The sequence below is a fragment of the Anguilla rostrata genome, chromosome 6 (assembly GCF_018555375.3).
Source record: "Anguilla rostrata isolate EN2019 chromosome 6, ASM1855537v3, whole genome shotgun sequence".
NCBI lineage: Eukaryota > Metazoa > Chordata > Actinopteri > Anguilliformes > Anguillidae > Anguilla > Anguilla rostrata.
Window position 1 is genome coordinate 33,330,916 of NC_057938.1, and position 23,502 is coordinate 33,354,417.

Sequence of the window (23,502 nt, forward strand, 5' to 3'; positions counted from 1 at the left end):
CGAGTGTGTGGCTCACGCATCGGCCTCCACAGCCACATGAAGTGGCACCAGCGTCCGTTGAACCCCCCCCCCCCCCCTCGGAGCAAGCGTCATCATCGGACACGATGGACAGCTAAGAGTCTTCTTATGTTCCTCCCACAAGAAACGATAAGATCGAGTGTTCCTTAATCCAAAGGAATTTAATGGAATACTCTCCCAGGGTAAGAACCGGAGAATACAAAAGTATACACTTTAAACTCTTTTTTTGTTCCTTTGTTCGTGGATTTCAAAACTTCCCGCTACCTCTCTCTTCCGTCCTCATTCTAACTTTTTTGAATTCTCCACTCCCCTTCCGTCATACCTCACTTCCTCCCTTTTCTAACTTTCTAAAACCCAACGTCATGTTATAAATGAATTTAAAACAGAAATTATGCCATGATTAGTGTAGGCTATAAGACTTTAAAAAAAAAAGTTTTATTAACTTAAATAAGGCACTAAATGTTTAAGTTGAAGAGGCAGATTGCCACAACGTGCAAGTTAAAATCACCTAAAATAATAATTTTGTCATAATTGGTGTGTATAATTGAGAGTACTTCTGAAAAATCTGAAATAAAAGAAGAGCATTGTTTGGGTGGCCTGTAAACTATCATACACAGTATAGGAGGGCTGCTAAAAATAATGGAATGATATTCAAACAATGTGTATTCATCAAATGTAATGTCTTTTAAACCAAGTGACGCTGAGAGGATGGTTGCTGTACCCCTACCTTTTTTTACCTTTCCTGGAGGAGTATGAAAAATTGTAATTTGATGGTGAGGCTTCAATAAGAGTTGCTGATCCATCCGTACTAAACCAAGTCTCAGTTAAAAACATGCAATTGATATTATTATCTAAAATCAGGTCATTAGAAATGTCTTGTTTAAAATTGATCTAACATTCAAAAGTGCCATATTCAGGGACACTGGAAAAGTTCTCTTCAGGGGTGAATTAGCAACTGATGGTTTATGTGTGCATAGAGATCTAAGATTGTTAAAATTCACACCATAAGTTCGTTTGGTGTTATGTCCGGTAGTGATTATGACCGGAATTAATGAATAAGAGCTTGGGGTGTCACTACGCTTAGGCTTACTGCAGGGGGAGCTAGCAGTTCTATGAGAGGTAGTGGAGAATGTACCTGGCTCACAAGAGGTCAGTAGTCAATCACGTGAGGAGGTGGATGTTGACCCAAGCTGGTCAGTGGCATACTGATTGTCCGTGAGGTGTAAAATGGTATGGTGAATGTTCGAAGAGAGCAGCCGTGATCCCCGAAAATTAAGATGAATGCCGTCGTGTTTAAAAGAGTCATTGCACTCCCATAAAATATTAAAATTGTCAATAAAAACAGCACCGTGCTCCCGTTCGTGGGGGACGTTTATTCATCTCTCTTTAAAATGTTGCATAGATGAAATTACATGTTAATGAAATTACTGACTTAGTCCACTTCCAAACAATCAGTACAATCAACGATATTTTTCTTTCTGTGCCTGTCTATGTTAAGAGACCGTTCCTCCTGAGTTTTTTTTCTTCGGATTTTTCATTGGTTGAGCGAGTAACTGGCTAGAGGGAACACATGGACTGGAGCATACGAAAAATGGACTGGATTGTCATAGTTATTTGTGAAAATTATTTATTTACCAAAGGTGGGTGGACGCAGGTGGACGGCGTCCACCCCCAATTTAACCCCTGATTGCATGCACTTCTGTCTCAACTGGCTAAAAGTTGAAGACAGGATGATCACTGCGCTTCTACTCTCAACATGGAAAGTTTTACAATCCAAAACTCTATCATGTCAGTACAGTCAATTAAAAAACAATTTAGTGTCATATACATATGCCACTAGACAGGCAACAGAAGGCCAGTTTTCACTCCCCAAGGGAAACACTAATTTCCTTAAACGCACAGTAGCATATAGAGCAATGAAAACATGTAATTCTTTACCACTGTTATTGATATTAACAAAGAAATCAATGTTTAAAAAGCAAATAAGGAAACACTTAGGAACATCATATTTGTAGTTTTTGCTGGTAACTCTGTTGAGAGAGTCATTAGTGTAAGTTTTACTCATACATATTAATGTTATTCTCTAATATATGTCTTAGGTTTGCCATTTGTGTTGACTGTGATGTTTAATGTATGTTTTTAAATGTGTCTGATTTGTGTTGACTGTAATGTTTAATGTATGTTTTTAAATGTGGACCCCAGGAAGACTAGCTGTGATTTAGGACACAGCTAATGGGGATCCTAACAAATAAACAAATAGGTTTCAATATGTTCACGAACGTTAGTGAACGGTCGCCGTCTTGAACACACGTCTCGTCTACATTTTAATTACTTTAACTAGGCTAACGCTACTGTAGCTACCTTGCTAATGGTATTTTAACCATTAACATTGACCATTAACCATTAACATTGTGGCATTTGCAAGGTACACAATGAAACCCAAGCAAAATACAATAAACCATTTAAAAACATGACTTTATTTGTAATTCATGATAAAGGAAAAATTACTGAATCCATGCCTGTATTTCTTTAAGCTAGAATTTATGTGTTTGCATGTATGTATGTGTAAGCATGTCTCACTCCACATTTCATTTTCTTAGGGTTAATACATTTATATGATTATTATTATCAGTTGCTCATAACACAGCACAAAAAGAAATGATATTTCAACAAAAACACATTTTCAGTGGACTAAAATGCCAAGTTACTCAAGCACACAAAGCACTATAAAGGCATTAAAACTTGCTAAATCTAGGCCTGCCATTAAATGTATTAATATTAAAATGAGGCCAAGTTACAACAAACAATATCGATGTATCTCACACACAAATTAAACAAGCTCTATTAATGCTTTATCAAATTAATGCTACTCAATGTTTCTGAAATTATTTAATGTAACTTGGCCCTGCGTTTTTTTCATTGTCAAACGGTACAACTATCGTACTTAATTTAAGCAATCTTTCCAAGTCTCTGTGCTCTGTGATTTTCATTTAATGGCTGATTTACTCAACTGTAGCCGTCACTGAATCAGTTCAATGACTGTTCCCAGTTAATTATGACATGTAGTAATTCACACACCATTAAATGTTCAATAGTGAGTTCCCCAACTGGAGAAGTCATTAGGTTGTCATGACACCTGGAGAACTAGGCATGATATGGTATTAAATGGCTGCCATTTTACATGATACCCATCTCTGTTGGAATTATTATTTAAACTGAGCAGAGACATGCTTTTGTATTTTAAATTGATATTTAACACATTGTACAGGTTGTCACATATAATAATGCACATTCTGCTAAGAATAAAAAATTTTGCAACCCACTGTAACTGTCCACTGTTGAGGGTCCCATTACACCAGATATTAAAAGAAATAAGGAAGCAATTATGACCCTAATAAGTAAGAGACACAGAGGGTTCCTGTGTCATGCCATATTAAGGAGTATGTTTTCTCAGATATACATGGGTCAAATGGGCTGAAATGTTGCATGTCCTGCCTGCAGTTTTTCCTAGAATTTTTTTTTTAGTGGGCAGTGAGGGAACAAAACAGGGGGTGGGGGGAGGGGGGTGGGGATTGCACTGGTGACAACATACATTTAAAAATTCACGATGACAATTAAGAGGTATATTGAGCTTGTAAGTGAAATTGCCTCCAGGGAGCGTCTGGTTCATGACGTCACAGCCCAATGTTAAAATCGTATTGACTTTTTAAAAGATTTCTCATGTTTTTTTGGAACCGTCATTCTCTGTCGTAGCATGTGCTTGGTTCTATTTATTTCAATCTCTGGAGGGAAAAATAACGGATTCATGTCGATTTACGATGTGTTGGTGGTCCTGAACTACACTAAAATCAAAGTCGCACGATATACGTCACAACCACGTGTGCTTGTAAGTCTACCCGCCAAGTGCGGTGCCTAGGCTCCAGGGTGAAGTTGCGCCTAACTGCTGGTCTGGGATCAGATTTCCCTTCCCAGGTCCTAACTTTAACCATTAGTAGGGGAAGAAATCCTGCAGTCATGCTGCAGTACTGGCAATTTTTGCAATGCACAACATTGGGCCTACAGACGTGGAGTGCTGATGGCGGAAAACTGCTGCTACGAAGGAAGTAATGTCTATAAAAGACCTGTATCCTCCTAGAGAATACAAGGCTGTCCGAGAGGGACCAGGCATGGCTGAGGGATCAATTGGCAGGAAGATTTAAAGGAATTGGCTGGCTGCTGTCACCTGAACCTGAAGAGCAGCCCCAAGAACAGAGCGTAGAGTCTGTGTCATTGCCATTGTCACAGATTCTTCAGCAGTTTGGCCATCTGGGGGAGGAGGCAATACGCAATGCTTTCACCCTCACTGAAGAGCAGGTGACCAACTTGCAGAGGTACACCATTGGCCAGCGGGACAACCCACACTGGCACGACTTCCGCAAAGGGAGACTGACGGCAAGCAAATTTGGGTGTCATCAAAGCGAAGAATGTGTCTCCAGCGCTTGTCGACAGGATCCTCCTGGAGAAGTCTCTCGTGGGAGTGTTTGCTGTTCAGTGGGGCATCTCGAATGAAAAGGAGGGGGTGACGGCATTTGAGCAGGCAACAGGGCTCAAAGTGGAGGACTCTGGCCTTTGGCTTACAAGATCAGGGATCCTGGGAGCTTCCCCTGATGGTCTTGTTGGAAAGGAAGAACTTCTCGAAGTCAAGTGCCCTTATCGGGAACGCAACATGACCATCGAGGAGGCCATTGCCAACAAAGATTTTTGTCTTCAGAAGGAGGGGGGGGGCATACTCACTGAAGACTACTGTCTACTGGCACCAAGTGCAGGGCCAACTCCACGTAACTGGTCGATCCACCTGCTTCTTTGTTGTGTGGACCACAAAGCAGGCCATAGTTATTGCAATAGCCCGTGATGACACCTGGCAGGAGAACATTGCAGCACTGGAGGGCTTCTTCAAGCTGCTGGACATGTATATTTGTAAATAGTAATCATTTTTATCAATCAGTTAATGTTCCACCTTAAGGCTTTTTTTATAATTAGTTTTTTGGGAGACAATGGGTCAGCATTCTCGTTGCGTCTTCTGTCAGTATCTGGTCACAGGGAAGCTAATGATCCAACATTTTTATAGAAACAATTTTGGTAATATTTTATATAAATGCTGATTTGCGTTTCTGTATGCCAATGGCACAATCTAGCTTAAACACTGCAAATTACTTTTGGAGTCTTTAGTATATCGAACCCCATTCTTGTTCATCAAATAAGACACGTCATCAGTTCAAGTACTTAAAGGTATTTATTGAAAAATATCTTTATTTATTATATTTATTGAAAACAGCAAACTATGGGAAGTCCACTTAGAATATCATCATAATGTACAACTTCACCAGTCTCACTTAAATCGCTGCTGACTGGGGACACACACACACACACACACACAATAACAAGCACGAAACCGTCCAGACCCACGGCGCACCTGTACAAAGTGTCATGAGTAAAAGTTGGCTAACTATATAGCTAGCTTGCTTACTTTACTTATGGCAGTCCATTGATATTGATGACGTTGCTCCAAATTCATTTGTTGGGGGTTTATTGGGGTGTATTTCGTCTGTGAATAGCCATTTGGCTGTGCAGGCTAATGCCCGATCCGCAAGTCTTGCCACATGAGGGGCGGGGAATACGGCACAGATAAGGGACCGTGCAGCACGTTAGTGCCTCTGTGCACACCGCTGTATTCTCCTCTCTGTAGCTTGCTCCTGAATGTGAGTGATTCCCTGGTGGAAAGTGGAGCTCCAGGTGTGGCAATCAGCAGCCAGGGACTCTAGTGCTGGTGGTTTGATGTTGCACTTCTTCAGGAGGACTTTTAGTTGATCTATGAAACGCCTTTTCTGGCCCCCAGCAGACCTATGACCATCCAAGAGCTGGCCATAGAGGACCTGTCTAGGAAGGCAGTGGGCAGGCATGCGGATCACATGCCCAACCCAAAGCAGATGTCTTTGCGCAAGGAACACTGCAATGCTGGGTGTGTGGGTCCGGTCGTGCAAGCCACATAGCGCACCGTGTCTTCCAAGGACACACCCAGGATCCTTTGGAGGCAGTGGATGTGGAAGGCCTCTGGAGTTTGTATGTGCCTCTGGTAGGGGATAGCTAGCTAGCTATGGTATGTCCTCACCTCTGTAACGTTATTTTTTGGCCTCCGTATGTCCACACATATGTATCGGTGGTACGCGCTAACTAGGTTAACTAAAGTAGGCGAAACGCTAACATGTTAGGGTTAGCTAAAGTAACATTAGGCGATAAAGCTTTGCTTAAAAATCTCATGCCATTCGAAGTGGTGATTTTGGGAGATGCACCTGTGCATTCGTCCTACTAAATGAAGCACCACCTACGCATGCGTCCTCCCAAACGTCCCTCTCAGGTTGTCCATGTGTGAGTGATATTGTCCTTCTAATGAATGTGTCGCCCTTCATTTTTCAATTAGTTATTTTATTTTAAATGTCGAACATTAGAAACAAAGACCAATTTTTTTTAGCGCTAGTCCAAGTGTAATCCAATGATCTAAAACAAAATCTCCTTCATCCTCAGACATTTTCGGTTTCGCTAGCTAGTAGTAATACAACACTATTTCTACGACCGACCTAATGTTCTAGAGGGTATGAACGTGATGTCACAAGTAGGCAGAATCACTGCGGTTACACCCACTGAGTGGCAGAAAGACTAACTTACTGAATGGCAGCATTAGCGTTCAGCTTGAATGCTGCGAGAACACAAAAAACACATCCCGCCTTGAAGAACGACCAAGCGTCAAGGCTTTTGTATGCTGGTAATGGATCACTGTCGAGTCCAACTGCCTTTAATTTAAGCAGATAATCGTTTGTTTTACTCCCGGTTTCGCAGTTTTTCCTACTAAAGGCAGCCATGTTGCAGCATGTTCTGCCACTCAGTCCGACTGAGGGGGCGTATTCCGGTGGGAAAGTGATGTCAGTGCATACCCTCTATTGTCTGCAGGTACGCCCACATCAGAAGTTGCGCAATGATATGCAATGATATGCATCCTCAAGTTTGACACTAAACTGCCTGGGTCTAGTTCCTGCATTTGTACAGGAAAGCAATAAAACAGCGTAAAATATTAACATAATGAAATAACTAATTGAAAAATGAAGGGCGACACATTCATTAGAAGGATGCTATGTAAAAAAAAAAAAGTTGTGTAAGTCGCTCTGGATAAGAGCGTCTGCTAAATGCCTGTAATGTAATGTAAAAGGACAATATCTGTCATGAGAAGCAGGGATGTGTGTTTACAATGAGACGAAGGTGAAGTTTGATGTTGAACGGGCTTCTATTGGATGAGGGGTTTTGCTTACATGGGTATCAAATATCTAAATATTGAAGCAAGCAACCTAAAAACTGCCTGGGGTGCACACAAAAGCCCGGGTAGGTGTGAAAATGACCCCAGAAGGGTTATAAAGTGAAATTCCCCTTTAATCAACATCCACTTCCTTGATCAAGGGATTCTGTAAGTTAACTAGGGCACAGCAAACTTGTACCACCATATCCGCATAACTGCGCATTTGATGTGGCATGTTATGCAAAATTTTAAACATTTTCATTTTCGACATGAATTCGATTCTTTGCTATATCATGGCAGATCTTGACCTCACTCTCCGATAGCTTTCCGTGGTTCAAAAAGGGTGGGATGTTGAGGCTAACTCCTTGTGACAAAATGTCTCTGATTAAAAAATCTTTATCAGCCAGGATTAAGTCACCTGACTGGAAGTGTTCTAGAATTCCAGATTTTTCAACGATGGCCTTGTCTGATGTTGACACAGGGTACAGATTGCTGCAGTATGTAATGACACCTTTGGGTGCAACTCCTAGTAACAGCTTAAGAGTTCATCCCCCTGTATGATGAATACATTGCTCTGTTTTTGTCCATCTGACATGGAGCCTCAATCTTTATGTCAGTACAATCAATGATCATTCTGCAGTTTTGGAAGGAGTGGAAAGAAGCTGGCATACTGGTCTGATTTTTCTTCCGACTTGGGACCACATTAATTACCCCTTTAAATAGTAATTCTTGGAGTGTTTGAGTGAATGTAGACACAATATTACTCACTGTGGCTGTGCTGCACTGGAACAACTCCCCCAGATGATCAGATGGGTAGTTCTGTCTCATGTATATCTGGTCTTCTAATGACAGACATTCTACCCTACACCCACTGTAGTAAGTTATTGTGTCCTGAAACCACGCCATGAAACCCACAGGGTTCATACGCTTTTTCACCAATGATTTTCAATGACTTTTCCATGACTTCTCCACAACCTTTAACTGAATTTCCATGACCAAAACAAATTACTTTATCTCAGCGGGACGATTTAAAATTATTTAGTGTAACAGCTCCAACTACCCTGTACCCTCCAACAGACCCTGAATGGTCTTGATATCTGGGTAGAGGAGCACAAAATCAAACTCAACCCAAAGAAATGTAAAGTTTTACATGTCACCCACATGAGGCATCCACCCGCCCTGCCGACTCTCTCCATTGACCAGAACATCCTGGAAGTCTGTGACACTGTCAAGGTCCTGGGGGTCACCATCCAGAGTAATTTGCATTGGGACAGTCAGGTGGACCACATGCTGACCTCAGCGAACAGGAAGCTTTTTGCTCTGCGTCGCCTGAAGAAATTTGGTGTCCGAGACCCAGAACTGGTTTCCATCTACACAGGCTACGTACGCCCGGTTCCGGAGTATGCAGTCCCCGTCTGGCAGTTCCCTGACTACAGACCAGGCTAAAAGGCTGGAAAGCACGCAGAAACGGGCTTGTAAAATCATACTTGGCCAGAGGTACTCAGGGTACCCAGAGGCTCTCTGCACTCTCGGATTGTGCACTCTATCAGAGAGACGCACTCAACTGTGTCTTGGCTTTGCCAGAAAGCTGCTAAAGTCCAACAGTGACTGGCTACTCCCCCTCAGGGAGGAGCTCACAGGTCGTCAGACAAGGAATTCTAACCAACTGGCCATCCCAAGATGTCGAACTGAGAGATACAGGAGATCACCAATCCCCTATATGTGCAGACTCCTAAATGACAGCGGATTTAAAATTTTAATTTGGGATACACGATTAGATCTCAGCTTAGATAATTACAATATTTAAAAATTTTTGTCTACTTAGTATTGATGTTTTATTGTAACAGCAAAATAATTCAGTGTTTTTAATGACAACTGTCTTTATGAACCTGTAATAATGCTGAAAGGTCAATAAATAAATAAATAACACTAAGTAAAATTAGGTCTGCATCTGAAACATATGCTGCCTCTCTAAAACAAATAAACACCAGACAGACACACTTAGATACAGATTCTCTCATATTTTAATTCGAATAGTTTAACATTTTTGTCAATGTCTCAAACAGGGCTCGAAATTGCGACCATTTTGGTCGCATATGCTCCCGAAATTTAATCTGTGCGACCTCGAAATATAATTGAGAGCATTTGTGCGAGTGCAAATAATTGTTCTGGTGAGACCTTTTTTTTTTCTTCTTCTTTTTCCAGTCGAACGTCTCTTTCTCTGTACATTCGCTAGTTAGTACACTCAGCATGTCCCTTGTGAGCTGACGGTGACCCTTCTAACCAGTCGCGAGCTTGACATTCTTACCTTTAATGCTGATTTTAAATTGGTTAATATTAGCCTTCAATCACTCCCTTTCGCTGCACTCCACTGTCACGCGACACAGAGAGCTAACGCGTTAACTAATGTTACCTGAAGACAAAAGTTTATGTTCAATTTATTAGCGTTATCGAAAGCTGAAAAGTTGAAGCGGACGTTTTGTGTAGCGACCCGGTTGGAACAGCTAATTTCTCTGATGCAGTTTATTGGCGGTTGATTTAATTAGCGGTATTAATGTGACGAGAACCGCTTTGTCGTTTGAATGCATAACACGCAATTCCTTGAAGAGTCGACACATTTTATGCGTGACAGTTTAACTGTTACTTGTAAACCGTACTGTTATATTGTCGTTTTTTATTAATAAAAAATCTATTGCATATATTGTTGGTGCTCCTTACATTTCGGTGGGTGTTCCTAAGTTTTTGAAGTTGGGAGCACCAGTGCTACTAAGTAAAAAAGTTAATTTCGAGCCCTGATATATTACTGAAGCTGCACTTCCCTGGCATATTGTCGGCACAGTAGGGCCTACGTTTACTAACTGCTACATCAGCAGAGGCGTGCCCGTAAACAGACTGAGCCGGACCGAATTAACTTCTCACACCACCAAAATACCGCGAAGGTTACGTGCCAATTTACGTTTTATTACTATACATACTATTTTTATGATTGGATTAATTAGTAATTATATTTGATGCAACTTTAGCTATATTTCCATTACTTTTCCAAAACTTTTCAAAAAATATTATTTTCCATAACTTTTCCAGGGCCTGGAAATTGCATTTTAAATTTCAATGACTTTTCCAGGTTTTTCATGACCGTACGAACCCTGAACCCACAAGAGCCTGTAAGGCTCTTTTGTCTGCCAATCCTGTCTCTAATCTAATAACCGTTTTGGACAACTGGGAAGCAGAATACCGTTGCCTACAGTACTGCATCTTCTCATCTACAGACTGGAGCTTGGCTTGTGCATCAGTAACCTCACTCTCTTCAATGATGGCTTGAACTTCAGGAGAAAATACTTTTGAAGGGGGATCACTTGAACCACTGCCGACTGTGTGAGCCTCACTGAAATTGCTGCCCTCTTCAGGGGCGTCACTTTACATTACATTTACTTGGCAGACGCTTTTATCCAAAGCGACGTACAAAAAGTGCATTTCATGGTCATAGACAACTGCTAAACACAGGTGAACCACTTGAACCACTGCCGACTTTGTGAGCCTCATTGGAATTGCTGACCTCTTCAGGAGCAACACTTGAACCACTGCCGACTTCACGAGCCTCACTTGATGGAGTACCATACTAAGGAAACCAAAGAGGTCCCTTCTCCTTTCCCTTTGGAAAGTGACAGCTGCAAAGCCTTGAGCTGCTGCTGGGCCTCCTGTCAGCTCATCTAATTGAAAACATGCAGACCAACGAACAAAAAATAAAAAATATTAGACATACTGTGCAACACTTGAACACATTGCTCATTAAGCAGACAATTGATGATTTTGACAGTGTTGATAATAAATGTTTATTCATGTGTCAATGTCTGCTGTAAATACATCATAATTGATGTATTTACAGAATACAAAATATTGCCTTGTCCAGTAAAATTTTTCTACCGTCTGTTATGATGCCAATTTTTCACTTAACGAGCCAGTTTAAACTTTAGATTTCATAAAGTCACTGACAATCTTCCATATAAAACTGCATCACAGCGACTGAATAGAAAAGTCATTATCCTAACATTACATAACACCGATATTTATGACATTTCATTATGTGTCACTTAAGCGATTGCATTTACTAAAGTCACTTTACCCTCCTGCATATGCATATGTTTTATTTGGTTATCTACGTCCAGCGCTTGTGCACTTCAGTGATGTTAAACTCTAAAACGGGTCAATTTCGACCCCAACATAACATGAGGGTTAAAATTCAAGTTGTTTGCTTGGCATACATTTTCAAACAAGCATGACCAGTGAATTCAGAATTTAGAATAATACAGTGGCAGTTTTAGTTTCTTAGCAAAGCATACTTGAGCAGTTTTAAAAATAAATAAATATACACTGTTGAAAATGTCTGATTGTTTTAGGTGGTCCAGTTGGCGCGTGTAACATTTTTAACATTATTACATTTTAGCTGGATATTTGCGTTTTCAACACTAACGTTACGGCTTTTTTCGCTAGTAAAACGACAAATTTAGTGTCCGCTTACCGTACAAGTCTAGTCCAAATTCGCTTCTGCTCCTCGTGCGTTGGAAATCGGAAGAAGAAACAGGCGTCCACATCAGACTCGTGGTTGCAGCCCGAGGCAAAGCACCGCACCATCACACCCAGCTAACGTTAGCTCGGTAATACCCTAAGCTAAGTTTTAAAAATATAAAATGACTACCTAATAATAACTGTAGCTATAAAATCGAAAAATCTATAACAGTTAGCTAGCTAGCTAAATATTTATATACACACAGTAAAAGTTAGCAAGAAACTAACCTAGTCAGCTAGTAGTAGTAGGTATCAAAATAACAAGAAAATGTAAATATGTACAGATATAAAACTGGAAAAATCTAAAAGTTGGAAAAATTTAAAATTTAAAACTGAAATGGCGCAAAAACAAAGTGTGGAGATAGATCTGGCTATGCGAGACTAATATCAAACTCAGTGACACTACAGGTAGAAGGGGGCAAGCACATCTGAGTGGTGACGATATAAGCGTGCGTCGGGAGCACAGTGGTATGTGTAGTTCCTTAGCATACTAAACGTACACAACGTTGTACCTTGTACTTTTCATGGGTCAATCGTGCTGCTGATATTATATTTCATGAGTCATATATGTCAAGAGTACCGCATACCAATAGCTAACTGGTTCCTGACTTGTAACTAAAAATATTGCTTATTGAAATTTGCGGGAAAACGAGGGGAGTGGCTTGGTGACATTTTCACTTACAAGCTCTATGGGTAGCAACTGATACCAGAACTTAGCTGTGCGTGCTGTTCTGGTATAAGAGGTGAAATTAGATCCTTGCACAACAGTGGGTAGTCTCCATGTACTGGGCGCTTATGTGTGGATGGGTTTGTAAGAGTGAAGATTGATTGAATAGGTATCAATATGTCCAATTTGTATTGCTATGTATGTATTTAGCTGCCCAGCCTTTCTATTGCGTGAATGATTGTATGTTTTGTGGTATAAATGTTTGTTCGTAAATGTCAATGTAATATGCTGCGAGGGAAATGTGCCCATGGGGATAAAGAAGTATTGGATGTATGTACAATATGTATTTCACATGGAGTATTTATTGTAAGTAGAAAATATACAACTTGTACATTTAGTAAAATTAAGTTCACATATGTTTTCTGGAGGAATATGATTCCTGTAGGTATTCACCAGCAGTTTTGTACATGAATTTAAATGTGAGGCATGAGGCACTTTGATGTGACACAATGACATTGTAAAATGGTAAGATTAAAAAACACAGGGCCAAGTGACTTGAAACAATTGAGGAAACATTGGGTAGCATTGCTTTGGAATACAGTTTATTTAATTTTGGTGAGGCAAGATAGCCTATATTGTTTGAGGTACAGTCCTACAGTAACTTGGAATCATTTTGATATCAATACTTTTAATGGTGGCCTATATTTTGCAGTTTGAATGAATGAGTTACAGTGTATGTCTTGTATGTGTGAGTAACTTGGCATTTTTGTATGTTGAAAACATGTTTTTTTAATGAGATATCATTTCTTTTTGTAAAGTCTTTGTTATGAGAAAGTGAGAAATGCGAAGTAACCCTTTAAGAACCAGTGGATTATGGCTATCCTTGTGTGAATTTGTACAGTCTGGTGAGCATGTACCGTTGAGCACTTTCGCTTTGCTATATATGTAAAACAGTGGCTGTGACAAAGGGCGCGGTGGTGTAAGTATAAACGCATGAGAAACACAGCTGAAATATGCCCAGTGTATGTACTCTTGACGGCCATCCTACGAGCCTTGTTTGACAAAATTATCAGCAAGTTTGTAGAATTAGAGCCCCCGAGGTCGCAACTTGTGTACTCTTCTGTCCTGCTCCATTTTCTGTTATTTCGTTGAGATGCACTTTTAGTGTTTGTAAAGTTTATAAGGTATTTTGATAGGCTTATCTGCAGGTAGGAGTTCTCTTTGCTGTTTTTCAAAAGTAGATACGTGACCTTATGTGAGAATTGGAAGTAGTAGAACCGGAACACTTGATAGTGGAGAAAAGGAGCAGACGCATATGTCCCAGCAATATTTGCATCTGATAAAATAACAATAGTACGAGAGAAATGAGGAGAAATGATGAAACTGAGTAGTTGAAAAAATATGTTTTTAGCAGAATGGGCATGTCGGTGAAGTTTAGCATGATCACAGACTATAGTGTAAAGTAAATGAAGTGACCATGAGCAAGATGCGTTTCCTTATCGAACGGTATATATAACAGTGAGAGAAGCCAGAGAAAAGGGTAATTATGCCATAATCAGATATTGACCGGCTCATTGTGAGACCAAAGAGGTCATCCTAGTTTTAATGGAAATCAAATTATGTATTATTAGGTTGTCATTGAAACTGTGCCATAAGTCACTAAATGTCTATTAAGCTACCAAAGAAAGGACTAAGAATTGCCCATCTGAATATTTGTAGTCTAAAATATAAGGTGCAAGATCTGAGTTGTGTGCTGTTAGAAAATGTTTTACATATCACTGCCATTTCTGAGACACATTTAGATGCATCTGTAGAAGACATTGAGGTGGCAATACAAGGGTATAACATATTCAGACATGACAGAAATAAGCATGGAGGAGGTGTAGCCTTTTACATTCAAGATCATATACCGGCCAAAATAAGAAAGGACCTAAGTGCACCAGGTGTGGTTGTGTTGTGGCTACAGATTCATCTACGTCATCTTAAACCCATATTATTGGGCTGTTGCTACAGACCACCTAGCTCTAATATACAGTACCTTGAGGACATATCCACAATGCTACAGACAGTCACTGATACTGACAGAGAAATATATTTTGTTGGAGACCTTAACATTGACTGGTTCTCCAATACATGTACACTGAAAAAAAAAGTTAAGTGATGTAGCTAGTGTATGTAATTTATCCCAGATTGTGAATTTACCAACAAGAGTCAATATCAGGTGTTCAGGAATGTCCTCTTCAACTTGTTTTTCACTAATTCTGTGGATATATGTTCTAAGGTTGTATCTGTACCAGTAGGCTTCAGTGATCATAACATCATTGCAGTGGCAAGGAAAACAAAGGTTCCTAAAGCTGGGCCCAAAGTGATATACAAAAGAATTTATAAATTTTTTTGTGAAAATGCATTTGTTGAAGACATGAATAAGATACAGTGGTATTCTGTGGTTAAATTAACTAGTAACTAGCCTTACAACTATTTATGCAACTCTTTTTATCTACTTGAGACAAACATGCTCCTATCAGAAAACTAACTGTCAGAACCACTGAAGCCCCTTGGCTTGATTTGGAGTTGAGAAGCTGTATGACAGAGAGTGACCAACTGAAAAAAGCTGCTATCATATCTGGTAGCTCAGATGATTGGCAGGCTTACCATTCACTGAGAAACAAAAATGAATAAACTAAAGAAAAAGCAATATTATCAATCCAAGATTGAGGAGATTAAGGGGGACAGCAAAAAGTTATGGAGAACCCTTAATGACATAATGGGTAAAGATAAAATGAATAGAACTCCCTCATTTATTGAATCTGGTGGTGGATTTATTACCAAACCTCAAGATATAGCTAATTATTTTAATAATTATTTTATAGATAAAGTGGATACAATAAGAAATCAAATGTTGCCAGTGAATGGTAAGCTGTCTGAGTCACTAATTAAACAACATATCATGTATGACAAAAAATGTGAATTTGTCTTTACCAATATAAATACAGAAGAAATGGAAAAGCTTCTCTTGTCATTGCAGTGTGATAAACGTTGTGGCTATGACAATCTGGATGGTAAATTACTACGGCTGTCAGCTAGGATTGTGGCGAAGCCACTGTGTCATATTTTTAATTTATGTCTGAATGAAGGTGTTTATCCACAAATGTGGAAAATAGCAAAGGTTACTCCTCTACCAAAAAATAGTAAGGAGTCATTTACTGGACCAAATAGTCGACCTATTAGTATTTTGCCTGCTTTAAGCAAACTTATGGAGGATATTGTATTTAAACAGATTCAGCATTATTTCTCGGAAAACCGTATCAACTCTGAATTCCAACATGCGTATAAGGTGGGTTACTCAACATGTATAGCTTTAACACAATTAACAGATGATTGGTTAAAACAAATTGACAGAAATTTAATGGTGGATACGGTACTGCTGGACTTCAGTGCAGCTTTTGATCCTATAGACCATGAGCTGCTACTCGTCAAACTATCTGCATATGGATTCAGAACTTCAGCTATCAATTGGATGGAAAGTTATTTATCTAACAGACAACAGTGTGTTTTGTTTAATGGTACCCTGTGAAATATTAGATCACTACAATGCGGAGTTCTGCAGGGCAGCTGTCTAGGACCTCTTCTATATTCCATATTTACAAATGATCTGCCATGTGTATTAAAAAATGCATGCATGGCTATCTACGCTGATGATACTACAATGTATGTATCTGCAGAAAATACCAAGGAGCTTAATAACATGCTTCAAGAAGAGTTGATGCTGGTTTCTGAATGGGTTTCTGAAAATAGGCTAAAGTTGAACATCTCAAAAACCAAGAGTCTGACAGGCAAGAGTCGGCTCTAGGCATGCTCTAAGGACAGATCAAGAGCTGTGCATCTCTTTGCAAGGGGTAGCTATTGAGCAGGTTAAAGAGGCCAAATTGTTGGGTGTCACACTTGAGGGAACACTGTCATGGTCAACTCACATTAATAAAATGGTTGCCAAAATGAGTAGAGGCATTTCCATCATTAGAATGTGCGCTTACTTTTTAACAGAGATAACGATTAAGCAAGTAAACAATCTTTAGTCTTATCCCACCTCGATTACTGTCCAGCAATCTGGTCTAGTGCTTCAAAACAAGAGCTTAATAAGATCCAGCTCACTCAAAACAGAGCTGCCCGCCTTGCTCTGCACTGCTCAATGAGGGACAGTGTGGAAGGGATGCATGCAAGGCTGTTATGGATGAGGGTGGAAGGGAGACTGGCATACAGCCTGGTCATGTATGTAAGAAACATTTGTGCCTTAAGAAAACCTACATATTTATATTCACAGTTAACACACACCAATGATAGACATTATTATGACACCAGACATGCCTTTATGGGATGCTTCACATTACCTTTGCCTAAAACCAATGCTTTAAAGAAAACTGTAATGTATAGGGCTATGTCAACCTGGAACAAACTACCACAACATTTAACCCAGATTATCAGTAAAATCAGTTTTAAAAAGAAATTAAAAACAGCAATTATTCAGAAAGAATTCATTTTAGGCTACATATGATGTTCTGTATGTGAAGGTTGATTATATTTGTGGTGTTAACCGAGGTAAGGCTTTTGACACTCTCAGCCAGAAAGTTATATATACAGTACTTATATATACCTAGCCTACTAACTGTATTATTTGCTTTAACCATTTATTGTTGAGGTGACATTATGAATGTGAGAGAACTACTTATTTTCTCTTATTTTTTATTTCATTTTGTTTTGTTGATAATGTGGATTGTCTATAATGTGATGTTTGAATGTCTTATCTTGTCTTGTCTTTTGTGTGGACCCCAGGAAGAATAGTTGTTACTGAGGTAATAACTAATGGGGATCCTAAATAAATAAATAAATAAATAAAAATAAATAAACAGTCAGTATAAGAAATCACTTGTGGTGGGTGAAGTAACATGTGATAATGTGTGGGAAATCTATTGCACTGAGGTACTTTTGTCATGTTCAGTACTAGTAGTTATAATTATGATTGAGTCATGATGTTAAATGTAATGTTTTCATGTTTTCAATTACTACGTATGTACTGTCTGCATGTGGGTAGATACAGAACAGGGTGAGGTAACATGAATGTAGAAATGTGGCGTTTGCTGATAATAACGTTTTCTGCAGTAGCCAGGTGAAGAAATATAATTAGTAGAAATGGCAGAGTGGTCAGCTGATGTAACTTTTAAAGAAAATCAATACATTTGCCATCATGAAATGCATATGGCTGGCCGTGAGTGACTTTTTGGTAAAGCAAATATAAGTACAAGAAAACGTTAGTCTAAAATAAGAAAATATCTACGCGAGGGCGAGGCGGGATTCGATCCTTCAATTTCTGGCTTTCCAGTGCGTAACTTAGGCAGTACGCCACCACGATATAACTATTCAGTGCGTGAAATATCATGTAAAACCTGTCCGTGCTTTTAAAGAAGAACACAGGGCAGTAAGCAGTGCTGAGCTCCTGTTGAATCCATATAGCCTGGCGATATTGTAGCCGGTTACCTGGACGTGTAGATGGTACATCATAATGTAGTGTATACATTCAGTGAACAGCAGGTGGATGTGGTGGAAAGCAATAATAGACAATTATTTGTGAGGAAAAAAGCAGGTTGTTCCTGGGTGGGCTTGAACCAGCAACTTCAAGGTCCATAGCCTGTAACACTGACCACTAGGCCACAAAGAGACTAGCTGGTAAAACTTGTAAATTTATTAGGAGATAATAGAAGAGTTCCCGTTTTGTCCATATGGCTTTGCAATATTGTAGCCGGTTAACGGAATGTTTAGATGGTACATCATAATGCAGTGTACGTTCGGTGAACGCCGGGTAGATGTGGTGCAAAAGCAATAATTGAGAAGTAATAGACAATTATTAGTGAGGAAAAAACCAGGTTAAAGAAACTTGTTCCTGGCTGGGCTTGAAGGGGCAACTTCGTGGTCAATAGGCTGTTAACTTTGACCACTAGGCCACAAACTGACTAGCTGTTAAGACTGCAAATGTTTCAGACTAAAAAGATATGACTATTTTGCGTGTGTATGCTAGATTTTGATTGGCTCGTGTAAGTGAAGGATTGGCTGGTGTCGGTAAAATGTCCAATAGGGAGACATTTTGTTTGTGGGATAGGCAGCAGGAAGAAGAAGGAAAAAACACAAAATCCCCTTAGTTTGGGGCTTTATTGTGTGGACATGTTAAGTTGTTTATGAATTCTGTCTGTTGAAATGGGGTGAGAATGTACAGAATATAATGTTTTTAAGGGCTGAGTGTAGGGATGGGAATTGAGAACCGGTTCCAAGTTGTCCGATTCATCGGAATCGTATGCCTCCAAGCTTATCAGTTCTGCTTATCGATGCCAGCATGTTTTTACGACAGCTGCACATTGCAAAACAATGACGTAACGCCTTGGGGGAGGCCTCTCTCTCAGGTGTTTGTTTTGGACGGCAGCTGTCAACAAATTTGATCCGGGCTGCAACAATGATCTGGGTGACGTACTGACATTCTAAAACAGCTGTTATACCCACTGTGTGCTTAAAGTTTCATTACAGCGTCCATTGCTATGCAGACACTGCCAGCCTTGATACATTCAGGTGCGATAAAGATTCTAAGACAACTCAGCAATTTCTCTGGATTAACGGGTTATTTTCTAGCCTGAAATGCGATCGTATTACTAAATGGCTACACGTGTCATGTAACGTGCAAGTAGTTGGCTATCTCCCTGGATATTAATTAAATGTTTTTACAAATAAATAATATTAATAAATGCGATTTTATCCATGGAAATAGCTATACAAAAAGGAAAAAGAAATGTTGTGGTTGCGATTGCCGTCGTAGATGTCAGAAGGAAATGTCACTGATCAAAAAAGGTTTGCTCTCTTTGCAGTGGTTTGGGCTGGAAACGAGCTGTAAGAGCGGGATGCACAACACTGTCTACTGATTGTAGATAAGATCACTGTGAGGATGCTTTCCATCGAAGATTTCAGCTGCATGCTCCCATATTACTGAAAATGCTGTAGCGGTGGCTAGCTATAAGTGCATATCAGCATATGACGAGTGCTGTTGCGTTGATAGAAGCGTACCGCTGGCTAGCGCTAGAAGCTAGCTAATTGTTAAATAGTCTACTTACACCAACATATCACCGAGGTTCAGAAAATGTAAGCCCGTGTTTGGTTAATTTTATTATGTGAATTAATTTAACTGAAGGTTTCTACGACGGCGATCGTGACCACAACATTTATTTTGCCTTTTTGTATAGCTATATTTTTGTGGATAAAATCGCATTCATTATTGTATTTTCTGTTAAAAAACATTTAATTAATATCCAGGGAGATAGCCAACTACTTGCACATTACATGACATGTGTAGCCATTTACTAATATGATCACATTTCAGGCTGGTAAACAAAGTAAGTTGACGCTGAAAACTTGTATGTAGGCCTACTATTTTTACACCTAGAAAATGTATCAGGCATCGATAAAGGAATTGATAAAGAATCTGATCAATAAGCAGAATCGGTAATGGAAACGGTATCAATAAAATCTTATCAATTCCCATCCCTAGTGCTAACTTTGTAGCCCACAATCCAATAACCTCAAAATTCAGTTCCGCAGTAACTCTTCACGTAAATCAAAGGACGCAGAAGAGGGACTGATCTAGTACTGAACAAACAACTAAACCTCTTACCAAACTGACCAAGTTACCAGCTTTCATGTAACGCAAGTTGACACTGACGCGAAGCTTATCGGTTTGCTAGGGGTTTAAATAGAAAGCCAACAGGTGCAAATTATAAAAAGAGATTTGCACACATATAATTCAATCAAGGAAATGAAGGACACTAAATGTCTGTAATAACTGAAGAAAAGGTGCAGGAATAAAACCAATGGCCGTAATAAATGAAAGAATGACGCAGGATGGAAAAGAAATGGTGTTATCACCAAAAACCATGACACTCTCAGCCAGAAAGAAAAAAAGTCACTAGTTCCCCCTTGTTCCGCCTGCTCTCAGTCACAAGCATGGAATAGTATGCAGCACTTGCTGAAGGGCGATGAGTCTACTTGCTGCCTCTTGTCCACTTCCGGGGTGATTTAAAACTTTGCTCAATTCACTTGCACAAGGCTGGATGTTTGCACACACGAGAGACTGATGATTCCGCACTGCCATAGCCCAGGCAAGAACCTTGCTGGACAACAAAGAGATGAAGGCTACCTTGGAGTGGTTGGTAGGAAAACTAGATGGCAGGAACTTAAAGGATAAGGAGCCGTGGGTTAAAAAGTAGGGATGGAGTGGTACACTCAACTGACGGTACGGTTCGTATCACGATACAGAGCTCACGGTACGGTACAATCGTGTTGCCAGAGGGCGTGGCTTCATTAATCTTGCTGGTAGCAAATGCAAGGAGCGAGGAGTCTCTGGGGAGGAGAGTGGGTATGGTATGGAATAATGGATAATAATCGAACATCACTTTTAAGTGTGCTGTTTATATTCAATGAAATAACAATACTTTTTTTCAGCATCCAGGGCTAAAACAAATTCAGTAAACTAAAATGGCCATATCAAACATTCTTTCAAACTAAATTGTTTACAATAAAATCTAAACGAAAACATTTTATTAAAAATAGGGAAAGAAAGTGCTCGGTTCTTTGGCTATTAAAAAGAATGCTCTATGACAAGTTTTTTTTTAAAGAAACAACAAAACGTCCACGTTTTCAGGGAGGATCTGAGACCTTTTCGCTGAAACAATATCCCCGGCAGCAGAGAAAACTCGTTCGCTTGGAACTGAAGTGGCTGGAATTGAGAGAAAAGCTTTTTCAGGTGGGACAAGCAGTGAGAACTTTCCGCTGTTGTCTCTCCACCATTGTAGCGGACTTTTGTCTAGAGGGAGAGCAGCGCCTTCCCTGTACCGACTAATTTCTTTGTTGATTGCGCTGTCACAGTTGTCTACTTGTACGTGTTCACCGAAAGCATTGCCAAGGAGGGCCTCCAGTTCCTTCTCCACTGTGTTGCGCTCCTCTCTCCCGCTTGTCGGGGGGTCACTCCCAATAGGCTGTGTTTGCTCAGTCGTGTTCTAGTAGCGAGAGAAAAATAAAGAAATAAAATAATAAATATTTGTATATTGCTTTTCCTTACAATGAATCATAGGCTTGGCTATACATAGCCTGAACTAACTCGTTGAAAACGTAGGCTGTATTAGCTGAAAATGTCAACATGCTTTCGTAATGTTCATCTAGGCTGGAAATTTACTCACAGTAGACTATCGCAGCTTTTTAAGATATATTATAAGCTAAACTAAAGAATAAAAGTAGCCTAGCTCAGCATGCAAGTTGACAGCATGTGATGTAATTCTGGAGAACACCATTGCACGGTTGCTGTCATCTAACTGTGGCAGCGTGCGAAACCATGGGTCCATTGCTGTCGCCTCCCAAAGAAAACCCATGTCATCGTTATAGCGTTTGGAAATATCTTGAAGGATGGCACTCTTCATAGCAGTAGCAATGGGCGAGTCGGGTGACAATACTTTCTCAATTGTTTCTTTTGGCGCGATCAGAGACATAGTTGGGTTTTTTTTTGTCACACAAGACAGTAGTCGCAGTTTTAAGTGGACCTGGGACCCTCTAGAGGAGTCTGGGGGCATGCTCCCCCGGAAGAACATTTTGTACATTTTAAAGTTAAATGCATCAATCTGGTGCACTTTGAGAGCAAAATTAAGAGGCTAGATCTATGAAGAACTTTGTGCTCTTGTAAACAATTTTGTGCTCTAGTAAACAATTTAATCAAAAACACATTGGTCAACACATAAACACAAAAGTCCATATTTCATGCGTGGGGGGCTTTAATACAGATTTATGATTTATCTTATAGGTAGAGGACATGGTATCCATCAACTCTCATTGCCTTTTGTAGCTGACATTTGTATTGTACCTCTCCAAAAATGAATAAAATGCTTTTTGTCCATTATAAAGATGAAACATTGCTATCAGATTAAAAAATAATGCAAAAATGTTGTCACACAAAGCAGTACAGTACCTAAATGTGTAACAATGAACTCTTCCTGTATGTATTCCTATACTCTGTACTCTTGTATGTTTTCTTGTATGGGGATGGGACAATATGAAAACAATTTTCAACCATCCACCACGTTTTGGCAATGTTCCAACTCTCACGTCATCACTGTTGCATGCATCGCAAAAACTATTACACTACTAACTAACACTTACATTACAGTGTGAAATATCCACATTATATAATACTTATTTATTTAACTTATTTAAAGACACTCAATTTAAAAAATAACCTATATAACTGAAATATTTTCAGCAGTAATTCTAGCAATGATGAAATCTTATCTATGTTCAGTAGATGGAGACAGAGACAGTAAAGCAATGATACTGTTCTATTTGCTTCTGTTTTGCTCCAGAAAATGATGTCAGCTAGGTCTATCAGCAAACATATAGCTTAGCTATGCCCAGAAGTCCTCAATAATAATAATAGCATTTTCCAAGAAATTACGAAAAATCGTTGACCACGTTTCGTTAGGTGCAGCATCTTTTACTGCTACCACAGAGTGAATGCATAAGTGAATGCGATGATAAGAAAAAAATTTGATTACGCTGATCTAAAAAACGCTATTCCAAAAGCAAAATTATACATGTTATACATTGTTAGAAAGCTTATATTCTCACCTACTGAATAAATGAATTGTCAATCAAGCCAGACTGTGCTAAAAAGGGTGACAACGCCGTAAACAACAGGTGTTGTACGCACAGATATTTTGGAAGGTACCCAAGCATCACAAATGCAAAAAAGTGTAAAAATATTTTCTGTTCATTATGAAACTGTGGCGGGACAAATTAGACCATGGTGGGCCGCCACAGTCTAGGTCATTAATGGGAAACACTGAAAAAGTCTACT

General features: G+C 39.6%; 1 long non-coding RNA gene across 1 annotated transcript; it reads right to left on the reverse strand.

The window, feature by feature from the left end:
* Positions 1 to 10,226: 10,226 nt before the first annotated feature.
* LOC135256982 (uncharacterized) lies at positions 10,227 to 12,451 on the reverse strand. Its single transcript, XR_010330563.1, has 2 exons — positions 11,862 to 12,451; positions 10,227 to 11,052 (listed from the first exon to the last, which is right to left on the reverse strand). It is a non-coding gene; the product is annotated as an uncharacterized LOC135256982 (long non-coding RNA).
* Between the last annotated feature and the right edge of the window lie 11,051 nt (positions 12,452 to 23,502).